At 35.1% G+C, this 12,481-nt stretch overlaps 1 non-coding gene across 1 annotated transcript; it reads left to right on the forward strand.

Moving 5' to 3' along the window:
• The first annotated feature begins 12,036 nt into the window (after positions 1-12,036).
• Positions 12,037-12,143, forward strand: LOC116551409. Its single transcript, XR_004268909.1, has one exon. It is a non-coding gene; the product is annotated as a U6 spliceosomal RNA (small nuclear RNA).
• The last annotated feature ends 338 nt before the right edge of the window (positions 12,144-12,481 follow it).

The following is a 12,481-nucleotide window of genomic DNA, read 5'->3' on the forward strand; positions in this document are numbered from 1 at the left end:
ATTTAGATAATATAATTCAATAAGGCTTATTAATGTAGATGTTATTAATGTACAAAATGTGTTGTTGTAATTCTAGATTTTAAAGTAGCATTCTGATTAAAACAATTTAGGGAAACACTGATCTATCAGTCTATATATTTCAGGAAAGCTGAAACAAAAGGACAGTGTGTGTGAGTGTGTGTGAATGTGTGTGAATGTGTGTGTGTGTGTGTGTGTGTGTCTAGAGAAGGATTTAATTTAAGGAATTTGCTCATAGATTTGTAGAGGCTGGTAAGTCCAAAATTTGTAGGTTCACAGGATATGCCAACAGGATGGACAGATTCATGGGATTTCAACAGTACAATTTGTACCAGACTTGCTTCTTTTCTGGGAAACCTGTCTTTGCTCTTAAGGCCTTCAACTGATTGATTGAGTCCTGTCTACATTATCCAGAATGATCTCCTTTACATAAGGACCACTGACAAGAAATTTAAATCACATCTCTGTAATTTCTTTTCTAGTAACAGAGAGAATAGTGCTTGACAAACAACTGAGAACCATAGGTTAGCTAAGTTGACACAAAAAAATGTCACTATCACAACTGGGAATAATGAATTTCTTTAAAATTTACAAGTAGCCCTTAAAGTTTTAAGCCCATTACATAATGCTAAATTTTATACCACTTTCACAACACTTTGAAGTTCTGCAATTCATTTATCTCTTTGTACCTAACCAAGATCACTCAGCTGTGAAGAGTAAAATCATTCATTTATTGAAGAGGTTACCCATATTTCTGGGCAGGGAATTTAATTGGCATAATTCACAAGTTGTAAGGAAAGTTCAAAGCATCCATAGTTAGCAAGCAAAATTCCTAGAACTCATATTTGCTCATTTTTTTGTCCCTTAACAGAGGCCACAATTACACAGGTAAAGGTCACAACGTTTTTGTGACTATACTGACAACTGGTGATAAAAGTCATCTCTCAAAATAGCCAAATACATTTTCTTAAAATATACCTTTGATTCCTTTTTAAGTTTTTTACTCAATAAGTTGAACATGTAAATAACTGATCACAGAATAAAATCCAAACTCTGTGATTAGCACATATTACATCCATTCTTATGTTGTATTGGACCGAGTGTAGAAAGTTATCACCAAGACAAAAGTATGCCAGATTGCAGGGTCATTTATTATGCTGGCGACCACAGAGGACTCACGTCTCTCCAACCTGTGGTGCCAAAAGGAGGGTGCTATGATTTTTTATACCCGAAAAACCACCTTGGGAGTGGGGGTGAGGGGCGGGGATGGGGATGAAAAGGTTTCAGACATTTCAAGGGCTAGGGGATTCTGTGATTCACCTCCTGGGTGGAGACAAGGGCGGGGGTCTCCGGACATTCCAAGGGCTAGGGGACTTTTGTCATTCTGTTTGTTACCTCAGTGGTTTACAGAAGTCAAGATATACATTTGTTTACACATCCTCTGGGTGGTGATAGAAGTCACAGATTTTAGCAGTTACTGATAAGAAAAGGTAAGCAGCTTTATATAGTTTCGAAGAACAAACTAGCAGTTATATTTACAGAGGCCAAGGACAGTAGTTATTGTGAGGAGAATGGGGCAGCCACTTCAACTTATTTAAAAAACAGTTTTGCATTTTATAAAATAGTGTTGCTCAGGTTCTGGCTCTAGGCCAGCACAATATCACACTTACATTATAGATTAAACATTATCTTCTCTCACTTCACAGTACAAGTATCCACTAAAGTTAGTTTTATAGATCTCAGCAATAACCCACTTTAAATTTCAACCTCAAGAGTTCCCATTTTCTATCCACTTTCTGGAATATACTTGGTTCTACTTTGAATATTCAAGTTCTACTCATGTTTCAGCACAGTTTAAAATGCGTACTCCATCCACAATGTGTGGCATTGGTATGAAAGCATACCTTCAATAATGTCTTTTGTGACTTTTCATTACCACTGTGATAATCATTGATTTTCAAATGTAAGTGCATTAGTCATGAAAGTAGATACATAAAAATGGATGAGAAATGGGTTTTTTTTACATGACAAATGATTTTTTTAACCTGACCAGTAGGGCTACTTAGGGGAAATCGGTAAGCAAAACAGATAGGTAGGTAGGTAGGTAGGTAGGTAGATAGGTAGATAGACAAAAACAGATTAATTAATAGAACCAGGTGGTTGAAAAGGTAGAAAGGAATGAAACAATTATCAGGTTTTTTTTGCTAACTTTTTGGAAAAACAGCATATCTACAATATTTCTAAACACAAAATAACAATTTCTATTTATTGTTTTCAAATTATCTTGTGATATTTTTCAATATTATACACCATTTATATTATGTTCTTATAACTTTTTAAAAACTATACATAGTTTTTATTGCATTTTCATAACTGAGAAAAATGTTTTTGTAAAATACAAATAAATATAACAAGTTAACATTAAGAGGTAATCTGACTACCAAGTTACACTGATTTACCTGACCATATATAATTGAAACTTACTTTTTAATAGCATTAATGAGAGTTTTCACGATTTATAAGCTTCAGCCATCCAGTGGGAATTAGCATGGAGGTGTTTCTCACTCTTGTCTAATACCGGTTTCTTTTAACCTCTCTAAAAGGTCTTGCTATTTTTTGCTTCATTGGTTTGCTTTATTGAACATTATATGACATGGCAAGCAATTAAGTATGATTGTGTAGGAAATTAAATCAGCAAAAATACATTAATGGTCAAGTTTAAATACATAAAAGCAACAAAATTGAAGTAAAGGTTGCAGTTCTATATTTATCTTATTTTGTCCAGGTATTATAGAATATAAAATGAAAATTATTTATGTTTTAAGAGCATAAATATACTTCTTCACAGTGAATTTAGTTGATGGCAATATTTAAAGTCCTGTCATGACAGGGTCATGTTATCATTTTTTAGTAATATAACCAGAGTTAGTTTTTATTTGTTTTCTTATTCCTGGAAGAATGGGGATAAACTGTAAATGGACAAAATACCTGAGTGTATATGCAGTGTTCTCAATTATCTGTTTTCAACATATAAAATTGAATATTTGAATGTAATATCACTGTTCATGCTATCTTGTTTTTTGCTTTTCATTTTACAGAAAATTTGGTTTAGTGAAAATAATACTGGAAAATAAATCAGGACTAGAGATAAAATACTTTTATTGCTTATTTAAATTATGTTCTATAATAAAATGGATAATTTCCTAAAATACAAGTTATGAGTATTTATTCATTAAGAAAATAAATCTGAAGAGACTACATTTTTTTAAGTTTATCAAATGCATTTACATAAATGCCACAGCCCAGCATGGGTACAGTGGCTCAGGTCTGTAATCCCAACATTTTGAAAGGCCGAAGTGGAAGGATCACTTGAGCTCAGGAGTTTGAGACTAGCTCAGGTAACATGATGATACCCTGTTTCCACAGAAAAATAAAAAATTAGTCTGGCATCCTCACATGCACCTGTGGTTCCACCTATTTAGGAGGTTGGGGTGGGAGGATAGCTTGAGCCCAGGAGGTCGAGACTACAATGAACTCTGTTTGCACCACTGTCCTCCAGCCTGGATACGAGAGTAAGACCTTGTCTCAAAAAAAAGTCCCAACCTAGATGGCTCCTTCAGTATTTATTCAAACATTCTAATGTAATAAATTTATCTGCCTAAAAATGGATGTATAATATATATCATATGGAAAGTACTAAATATATTTTTGATTCTGGGATATAAAATCTGTTATCAAAATCAGTTCAAACAGAAAAACAAACAATAATACAAAAAGTAAAGAATAATTACAAGTCATAGGTAAAATTCTTATCTGGTAGATAAAGTTTTGGGTAAACACTCACCAGGCATGAAAATGAACCACTTTATTACTAACCTATAAGTATTAGTTCAATCTCTTTTCCACTCCTTTAAGTAATAATTTTACATTTTCTCTTTTCTTCTCAAACTTCCAACATGTCCTAGCACTTTCTTAGCTAATAAAAATTATACTTTAACTGAGAAAACTGAAAAAATTGAATTTTTAGAAATATTCACCACTCTTTTGCCACCTCAGTCTGTTCCCACATCCTCTATATTTGTGATATCATAGATGAACTAGCTTTGTTCCTTCCTAGGTTAAAATATCTATTTTGCAGACAATTCTATTAAAGAGACATTGCTTTAGTAATTCTTTCTTTTCTTTATTATTATGTTGTTTTACTCTCTTCTAATTAAAATCCATCTTTGGCATGCTACTTCACTCAGCAAATAATGTCTACCCTGTGTGATGTGGCTCCCTAGCCACTATTACTTATATTCTATGACAACGTCTCCCACTACTCCCTGTTCTCATTCACCTTATTCCAGCCATTCTGGCTTTTGTGCTTTCTTCTTGGAACATTCTAGGCATTCTCATTCCTTAATACCACGTGGTGTCTCTTCTGCCTGAAATGCTTTGCTCTATACAAGCTGCATGTCTGAATAGTTCCCATTTGAATTTTGTGTGACAGTAAATTCTTTATGAATTAATGTATTTCAATTTTGTAGCATGATTCTAATGTCATCTGGAAAAAGTAGGCTAGAATAGATAAGAAATTAAAAATATGAGAAACTTTGCCTCATGAATGTTGAAATCTATTATAAATTATCAATGATTAAATTAATGTGGCCTAAACAGACCACTGTATACAATGTATGATACCTTAACGTAGAAAAAAATTTATCATCTCAAATCAGTAGGAAAGAATGTTCAAAGTAGCTACATTAATGCTTGATTTTTTGAAAAATACAAATTTGCTTAGACCTTTGCCTCAGCATGCCCATGAAGATATTCATTAAATGGGTAAAAAAAAGTTAAATTAAAAAAAATCGATTAAACACAAAGTGACATAAAATAAAATTATCATTGATGATACTTCCAAGTTTTCAAAGGAGGTGACCCTCTTCAAGCTTAAACAATGAAATAATTCATTAAAAGAAAACTTAAAATATGTAAATATATACAATTCCAGTTATGCAAACTTTCCAGAAGTTTGCAATGTTCTCTATGTCAAAAAAAAAGTAGAACACAACAAACTTCTGGAAATAAATTGTATAGATAATAAGGTTTATACTTAGAGCTAAGGAAAACATAACTTACACAAATAATAATTTATAAAAAAACCTTAAAATGGTATTTCACATAAATTGGGTATTATGTCATGGCAAATGTATATGAAGAAATAACCCTCAAAATGAAAAAAAATACAGAGTACACAAATTAAATAATATTTTAATTATAAAAGGGATGCTTTAATTAATAATGCACAATATTTTATAGGTGGGATATGTTAATTATGTTACATTTAAGGTGGGGCTGTGTTTTGCTATATTTTAGCATTTTTGGTCAACAGTTCACTCTCTGAAGAGATGCCCTTCCAGAATGGTCGCGTAAAGAGCTTTTCAGACTTTCTTTCCATTGAGTCAATCATAATTGTTGAAAATTTGGTATAAACATACACACACACACACACACACACACACACACACACACTCACTTCAATTTAATATCTCTAGAAATTGTCCTAAAGATGTAGGATATGAGAAAACAGTTGTTAATACTATATAAAGATGCATAGGATACAAGGAAACAGCAATTTAATATCTCTGGAAATTGTTGATACATAGGATATGAGAAAGCATTCGTTAAGGAAAATGTGCTCATTAGTTTAGAAACAGTGACAGCCTGTGGCTCTCAGATGAGCCATGATCTGCCCCTCACTCTTCCCCAGCTCAGCATGATGAAAGCCCTATTTCAAGTGGGTGCAATCATGAACAAAGGATTGCCCTTTGCCTCTACCTCCCAGTCTAAGGTAATGGTTTCCATTCAGGAGTGGCAGGCTTCCCTGGGTTAGATCTGAAGTCAGCACAGCATTTAGTCTCGCACAAGGCCTGGACCATAACACCGTCATAGCTACTGCTTAAGTTTGTTCTAGGACCTTGGGCTCTATAACAAGCCAATGGCAAGGTCAGATAGGCCTGTGTCTTTTTCTTTAGGGCAGTGAGTTCTCCCAGGCCCTGGAATGGTCCAGAACTGCCTTACAGGAGTCAGAGGCTAGAGTAAAAAAACTTAGAAGTCTACCTGATAATAGACTGTATTTTGGCTAAGCTAGCACTCAAACCACAAGATGCAGTCCTTCCCACTCTTCCCTTCCCTTTCCAAAGACAGAGGAGTTTCACCTCGTAGCCACCGTGAGTACTGTGAGGCTACTGCAGATGTTCTCTTAAGGTCTCTTAAGTCAGCTTTATCATGAATGCTGCCTGACCTGGAACTCACCCTTTAGGGCAATGGACTTTCCTCTGGCCCAGGGCAGGTCCAAAAATGCCACAAGTCCTGGAATTAGGGACCCCAAGAGCCTGTTTGGTGCTCTAACCCCTGTGGCTGTGCTGGTACCTAAGGTGCAAGACAAAATCTCCTTACTTTTTCCTCTGCTTTTCTCAAGGAGTTTTGTCTTACAGCCATGACAGCTTGTAACATGCTGAGTCTCACTTTAAGCTAGCAAGTCTCAAAGCCTCACCTAAGGCCCTTTACGTAGTACCTGGGTATTACTGCTGGTTATTCAGGTCCCATTGGCTCTTCAGTTAGCAGGTGATAAATGCTGCCAGAACTGGGTCCTTTCCTTCAAGATAGTGGCTTCCCTCCTGGCCAAGGGTGTGTCTACAAATGTCACTTGGGAATTAGGATCTGAAACAGGAACTTCATGACTCTGACCATTGCCCTCTTCTGCTGTGGCTGAGCTGGTATCCAAGATGCCAAAGTCCTTCCCATCCTTCCCTCTACTCTCCTCAAGTGGAAGGAAGGCATCTCTTTTGGAGCCTCGAGCTGTGCAACCTGGGATTAGGGGAGGGATGATACCATCACTCCCTTGGCTGCCCCAGTGGGTGTCTCCGTATGCTGTGTGCCTGCCTCAGCCCACCGTTTCTGGGCCTAAGACTTGCCTAAGATTTGCAGCCCTTATGGCCTAGACTGCCTTTAAGTTTACTTGGAGACACAGAGTGCTATATCCCTTGGTGGCAAGGTTTGTAGGCATTCAAGTTTGGACCACTGGGATCAGTAATTCCCTTTTTTTAGGTCTGGTGTTAATGCTCCCTCCATAGGCAGGCATTAGCTAGGTTTGGTCCTAGTTTCCTTTCTGCTCTAACAGGACAGCACAAAGTTCAAAGCCTCAGAATTGCTGTGTTCTCCCTTGTCCAGCACTCAGAGGCTCTCTCCACAGCCATACCACTATTGCAGAGGGTATGGGAGAGGTGGCATCAATGATTTAAGATGTTTTTTCCTATTTCTTCAGTGCCTCTTTCAGCGACATGAAGTTCAAACCAGGTACTATGAGTGCTCACCTACTTTTGGTTCTTATGAAGGTAATCTGTTCTGTGTAGATAGTTGTTAGCTAGGTGTCCTTGCAGTGAGAGACAACTGGTGGAGCTTTCTATTCTGTCATCTTGATCTGCCTCCTCTCCCTAGAACTTCTTTTTCAATAGGAAAATATTATTTTTAATACTATATTGTGGTTTATAAAACATTGTGGTCATATCAACAACAGTAAAATAAATTTATTTTATCTTGTTAACTTTTTACCTGAACTTACAGTAAATGCCACAAGAATGTCAGTTACTTTACTTCTGGAAAAATGTACACTCAAAAGTCTTACTTTGATTATTTGAACTGGATTTTTAAAATATAATTTTTATTATTGCAGTTAATTTATTTTCTATTTAAAGAATCAAGCAATAGTGATATGGGTGTAGGAGTGGTGAGGCACAACATCAGAGAAAAATTCTAGGCCTATAACCAATTCTTAGAGGCTGATGATGAGAGATAACACTTCTCTCATCATCATTTCACAGCATATCTGTAAGGCACATAGACACAAAACCAGTCGTTACAATAAAAGCGATTCATCCATGGATTTACATGACCTGTAATCCAAGACATTCTATTTCACCTGGTGTCACACATGGCAAGCAGCTTTAAAATATGCAGTGATTTCAGCAATATTAAATAGACAAATAGTTACAAATAAACTGCATTTAACAAGTAAAATATCTGATTGTTTTATATAGCCATTAGACTCTCAAAATGGAACAGAAAAATGCCTTTTTTAAAAAAGATATTTAGTGAAAAGCCTCAGAAAGCAAAACTTGTAGATACGGAACTAAATAACTAGAAAAGGAAATACCATTCAGCTTCTGAGAATCTAATAATTCCAGCATTTACATGCTGGAGTAAATGCTGACACAAGATGTAAAATGAGAAATTGAAAAGGCTTCACTCACAAAAGTAATATACATAAATGTATTGATGATATGTCACTTGAGGCTGAAGGGGTTTCATGTAATAAACAACATCTTCTCAATATAGGTTGATGATTCAACAGATTTCACCCATAAATGCCATGCTGAAGTGTTTATCTGATTTGTAAATGGTGGTGAAATTAAATACCACTTACTCTGCAACAAATAACTGCCTGAAACAAGCAAATGCTAAGATATATTTAATGGTTTGTCTTCCTATGTAAAAACAAAATGTCTGCTTTGGAATTACTGTGTTTGCATCTATAATAATTTTTACCTTGATAAGTGGTTTTGCTTCCCTTATAAGAAACAAAACAAAACAAAATCTGATTTAATAGACTGCATATTTCACAATGAGATGTTAGTGTGAAAAATTCTTGTAGTTGACAGAGGAGGGGCAGAGCAAGGTGGGTGAAATAGGTCTCTCTAGCAATTGTACCCCAGAAGAAACATCAATTTGAACAGCTATATATACAGAAAATGCCTTCACAAGAACTAAGAAAGCCAAGTGAGAGATCACAGTACCTGGCTGTAGCACAATAATAAGAAAGGATGCCTTGAAGAGCCAGGAAGGAAAATTTTATATTACTTGCATCACCCCTTCCCTAATCTCAGGCAGCAAATCACAGAGAATAACAGATGCTTATGCAAAAGAAAAAAAGTGAGCATAGGACTTTAACTTGAACCCCAACACTGGGCCTGCCACACACACAAAGAATTCAGCACCTGGTAGACCCCCACTGCCCCAGACTTCAAGCCACACCAGTAATAAACTATATGAAAAAGAAATCTAGAGAAGAATCCCATTTACAATAGTTACCCAAAAAAAAAGATACCTAAGAATAAACATAATCAAGGACATGGAAAACCTCTACACTGAAAACTATAAAGCACTGATGAAAGAACATCAATGGAAGGATATCGCATGTGTATGAATTGAAAGAAAAAATATTATTAAAATGCCCATACTCTAAATCCTAAAATAAACTATGGACTTTGAGCAATAATAATGTATCAATGTAGGTTCATCAATTACAGCAAATAAACTGGTGGAGGAAATTGAGAGTAGGGGCCAGACTAGGTGGGACTATGTGTGTGTCGAAGCAGGTGGCTCCATATATGGTATAACTCTCTTTGTTTTCTGCTCACGTTTATGAACCTAAAACTGCTCTAAAAATAACATTTATTACTATTATGATTTTTAAATAAAAAAGAGTAAGACTGTAACAGCCAAGAGGTGCCTAAGGAGACATGACAACTAAATTTCATATGGTTTCCTGGACAAGATTCTAGAACAGAAAATGTCATTGAGTAAAAACTAAAGAAATGTATATTAAATAAAGTATAGATTTTAGCAACTAACAGTGTATCCATATTGATTCATTAATTGTGGTAATACACTCCAAAAATGTAACCTATTAATATAAGGAGAAATTAAATTATTTAATCATCATAACAATTTTGGCAGGTAGATATTGTTGTTTATCCCAGTCCAACACAAGCAAAAGCTGGAGGGGGGGTTAATGACTAAGGTATTTGTTCAAGCGCTCAGCTAATTTGACAGGAAAAGCAAGATTTATATTCAAGCACCTGAGTTAAAAACAAAAATAGAATACACTAAAATAAAATATAAAAACAAAAATTATAAAGGCAATAGAAAAATAAGTAATGAATTAGCAGGAGGTATTTCAACAAATAAACCCAGAAAGTGTAGAACAAGAAAAACAACCAACCACAATAAAACGAAAATTTGAAAAAAATAAATGAAGACTGTCTTGCAGAAAACATGAATAATCGTTAAATACATGAAAATATTTTAAAAATTAAAATGTCTTGTATCAAACTTTAAGCATTCAATATAAACAGTGTAATATAAATACATGGCAGGGAAAGTATTATATATTATATAATTAATACATGTTAATAATATATTGCATTTGTTTCTTAGCATTTTCCTTTTGATTCCACCATTACATTTAGGAATAATAATGATCATTATTGCTCTATTTTCTCTTCTTCTATCTTGTCTGTAAGCTTTTTGGGGGGCAGATATTCTGTTTTACCTTAAATACCAGCATGAATCATAATAATCTGTTTTCAACAATATAAATGTCTGTTAAGTGGACAAATAAATACTAATTTTCTTTTTTCATTGGATGTTCATATTTATAGTGTAATCAGCATAGTAGGCACTCATCATATATTACTTTGGTTTATCCAACTAGCATTTAAAAATTTGATTTCCAGGCCGGGCGTGGTGGATCAAGCCTGTAATCCCGGCACTTTGGGAGGCCGAGGCGGGTGGATCACGAGGTCAAGAGATCGAGACCATCCTGGTCAACACGGTGAAACCCCGTCTCTACTAAAAATGCAAAAAATTAGCTAGGCATGGTGGCGCGTGCCTGTAATCCCAGCTACTCAGGAGGCTGAGGCAGGAGAATTGCCTGAACCCAGGAGGCGGAGGTTGCGGTGAGCCGAGATCGCGCCATTGCACTCCAGCCTGGGTAACAAGAGCAAAACTCTGTCCCAAAAAAAAAAAAAAAAAAATTTGTTTTCCTATTGTCATCCTAATCTCATCCAAGAGTTTATTTCTTCATTTCAACAAAACTTATAGGATTTCAGTAGTATCTCAATTTTAAATTAATTCAAAGAATCTTATGCACTTTCTTATTTAATTCACATTAAAAATGTAATTGTTATCCCAGTTTAATTGACAAGACCAAGAGGTGGAGAGAGACAAAGTGGTTATCCAAGCTTATATCAATTATAAATAGCAAAGTCATAATCCCAATCCAGAACTTCAAATTCTTTTTGCAACATAGCTGCCTGTTTATGTGGTAACATTTAATTCTGAAGTTCTATGACATCGATTAGTGGAATGTTCTCTAATAAATGGTGAAACAGAATTATCATCTAACATAATATTATTTTCTATTCATTTACAAACGAAAGAAGTAGAAAAATAATTGAAGATTTTACACCAACCTTATAGGCAGGGAGGTGCTTCAGAAACATTTATAATATTTGTAATTATAAAATAAAAAGACTATTGGCTTACTCTGGAAGTGTTAGATCCATCAGACATCTAAAGAAATTCTGGGCTGGGTGAGGTGGTTCACGCCTATAATCCCAGCACTTTGGGAGGCTGAGGGGGGCAGATAACCTGAGGTTGGAATTTCGAGACCAGCCTAATTAACATGGAAAAACTCCCTCTCTGCTAAAAAATACAAAATTAGCTGGGCGTGGTGGCACATGCCTATTATCCCAGCTACTCAGGAGGCTGAGGCAGGAGAATTGCTTGAACCTGGGAGGCAGAGGTTGCAGTGAGCCAAGATTGGGCCACTACACTCTAGCCTGGACAACAAGTGTGAGACTCTATCTCAAAAAAACAAAAAACAAAACAACAACAAAAAAAACCCCACATACATAGAATATTTGGTATTTAGTAGTGTATAAGACGGGACAAGAACTAATTTTGTCAAATATGAAATAAGCAGAAAAATGTAATAAAGGACATATATACACAAACTTAAAACAGAGTTGCTACACAGAGACAGGTGTCATTATGGCAGATTAATAGTGTCCCAAGTAATTGCATTCTTTTCCATTTTTACAATTTAAAACAGCAAATATTAGAATATTTATATTGTTTCAAATAAATAATTTCAATGTGTATTATCACTTACGATTTAAAATATTGAGTTATGTGCTCGCTTCGGCAGCACATATACTAAAATTGGAACGATACAGAGAAGATTAGCATGGCCCCTGCGCAAGGATGACATGCAAATTCGTGAAGCGTTGCATATTTAAAAAAACAAAATAAAATAAAATAAAAAATAAATAAAATATTGAGTTATTTTATGTAATTGATGTCTTCCAAGTATTTGCACATACAGGAGGAAAAACGGCACCTACTTGCTCTGAGTGTGTCATTTCCCTCAATATCTATGGTTCTATAAACACTAAAATACTACCTCCCAGCTTTCACAGATTCAAATTAGTACCTCTATGTAAGTAAATATTTATTTACACACAAAAACAACTAAAATAGAAACTATACAATTTTCTGAACTCATAAGGTTTGTAATCTCATGTGTCTCTGAAGTTCAGGAACCATTCTTACTCCAGAAAAGAAAAATGGACTGCCT

Source organism: Sapajus apella, unplaced genomic scaffold (assembly GCF_009761245.1).
Source record: "Sapajus apella isolate SASKATOON/1434 unplaced genomic scaffold, GSC_monkey_1.0 scaffold9, whole genome shotgun sequence".
Lineage (NCBI taxonomy): Eukaryota > Metazoa > Chordata > Mammalia > Primates > Cebidae > Sapajus > Sapajus apella.